General features: G+C 33.9%; 1 long non-coding RNA gene across 1 annotated transcript in view; it reads right to left on the bottom strand.

Moving 5' to 3' along the window:
* The window catches only part of LOC106685001 (uncharacterized), a 4,724-nt gene extending 2,930 nt beyond the window's left edge, over positions 1-1,794 (bottom strand). Inside the window, exon 1 of the long non-coding RNA XR_001343775.2 lies at positions 1,680-1,794. This is a non-coding gene — a long non-coding RNA (uncharacterized lncRNA). The remainder of the gene's footprint in view (positions 1-1,679) is intronic.
* Between the last annotated feature and the right edge of the window lie 630 nt (positions 1,795-2,424).

Below are 2,424 nucleotides of genomic sequence, written 5' to 3'. Positions count from 1 at the left end.
AAAGAAAAATTAAAGGAGAATTTCGAGATGAAAGACTTAGGAGCAATCAAGAGATGTCTTGGAATGGAAATTATTCGAGACCGTGTCAACAGGAAAATCAGCATTTCCCAAAAATCATATGCAGAGCAAACTCTGAAAAAATTCAATATGGATAAAGCTAAGCCGACAAGCAGCCCCATAGAACCTGGACTAGAATTGACTTAGAATGAGGAAGGAGAGGAAGATGATTGTAGGAACATTCCTTATCAAGAAGCAATAGGTAGCCTACTCTATCTATCTCAAGTTTCCCGACCGGACATCACCTTTGCTGTTCATCTTCTCAGCAGGTACAACAATAATTATAGAAGAGTACATTGGAATGCTGTGAAGCGATTACTGAGATACATCAAAGGTACGGTAGATTATAAATTGACTTTTTCAAGAGACGGAGGAGAGAATTTGAAGGTGTACTGTGATGCTGACTGGGGAAATAAAATAAATGAAATATATTCAATCACAGGCTATTGTTTTTTAATCCAAGGTGGTGCAATTATTTGGAATAGCAAGAAGAAGAAAACTGTCGCCTTATCAAGTTGTGAGGCGGAGTATATGAGTATTTCTTCGACTCTTCAAGAGATCCTTTGGATCAGGAATTTGATATCCGAAACCAATCCTAGTGTAGTGAGTGGACCTACTAAACTCTTTTGTGACTACATTGGTGCATTAGAATTGTCTAAAAACTCTATAATTAATGATTGATCTAAACATATAGATGTTAGGCATCATTTTATTAGAGAACATATAAAAAATAATGATGTACTGGAAGATCATTGATTGACCGTGTGTAAAGATGAAAGGAATATGGTCCGGGTGCGGTCAAGAAAAATTTTTCTTGACCGCACCCGGACAATATTCCTTTCAAAAAATAATGATGTTTGTGTAGAGTATATTGCATCTGATCAAAACATTGCGGATTTCTTAACTAAGCCATTGAGCCAAGCCATTGAGTGGTCTTAAGCATAAAGTTAATGTTGAAAATATTGGTTTAATGTTTTAGATTTTTTGGTTGTTTGACTTTAATTTTATTTCAAAATTTTGAATTATTGGGGGTGTTAATATTGTAATCCTAAATTTATTAAGAAATATAGAAGGCATATGTTCATATACACTGATTTGTTTGCCCCGCTATATTGTGTGCTGTACCTAGTGTGAGTGAACTGTAATGAGAAGAGTTTTGTGAGTAATAAAAACCTTGTCTCTGGAATCTAGTTTTGTTCATTAACCAACAGAGTATAGTAATAAAAAAATGGTGTACGGAGTAATAATAAAGAAATGGTGTATTGGGTGGTAATAAAGAAATGGTGTATGGAGTTGTAATAAAGAAATGGGGTATGGAGTAGTAATAAAGAAATGCTGTATGGAGTAGTAATAAAGAAATGGTGTATGGAGTATAGTAATAAAGAAATGGCGTATGGAGTATAGTAATAAAGAAATGATGTATGGAGTAGTAATAAAGAAAGGTGCATGGAGTATAGTAATAAAGAAATGGTGTATGGAGTAGTAATAAAGAAAGTAATAAAGAAATGGTGTATGGAGTAGTAATAAAGAAATGGTGTATGGAGTAGTAATAAAGAAATGGTGTATGGAGTAGTAATAAAGAAATGGTGTATGGAGTAAAATAAAGATAGCCGAAGGGATACCCTGTGATGACGCTGTAAGCTGCAGCCGGCCTTCGATTGCGATATTTGCCGACAGAAAGGTTCAAGGAGCCGCTGCAAGGCGTGGCGTCCCCGCTCCTCCTCTCCTCGTCCTTCTATCTCTCTCAGGTAACTGCTCTTCACTATATCGATATACCTATATTGAAAATCGATTCCTTTTTATATGCAAACTATTTGACATTAATATCGCAACATAAGTTAACGTTGCTATCCGGTGGAGAGAAACCAAAGCGCTCTCTACCCGCCATTGCTTCAAGGTCCTCCACTCCTACCCTTTTACCAATGGCACACTTCCGTATCGTACATTGACCGTCTATATTCAGGAATCAATATTTCACTATATTCAGGACTCAATATTTAACTATATTCAGTACTCAATATTTTAGTTTACTAAAGGCTTAAATAAATTTAAAAGGTTGATGTACTGCATCATGTACAACTCTGCTAAATTATAGTTCAACAACAATAGAATTTAAATTAAACTTTACTTGACAATAATCTGTCTAGATTTATTTCTTCTTATATTTGCGTCAATCAGATATACTCTATTCTATTTTAATTCTGTACATAATAAAGAACTACCAACAATGCTACAATGTTACCTTATTGGATATCTTTTATTCTATTATAACTCTTTACATAATGAAGAAATACTAACAATGCCAATTTATTTTCAAGTTGTTTCTATACATAAGAAAATATTGAAAAATATTATTATTATTTAATA

This window comes from Halyomorpha halys, unplaced genomic scaffold, assembly GCF_000696795.3.
Source record: "Halyomorpha halys isolate HHAL.00 unplaced genomic scaffold, Hhal_1.1 Scaffold645.1, whole genome shotgun sequence".
Lineage (NCBI taxonomy): Eukaryota > Metazoa > Arthropoda > Insecta > Hemiptera > Pentatomidae > Halyomorpha > Halyomorpha halys.
The sequence above is the reverse complement of the archived record's forward strand: the minus strand, read 5'-3'. Positions and strand labels throughout refer to the sequence as shown.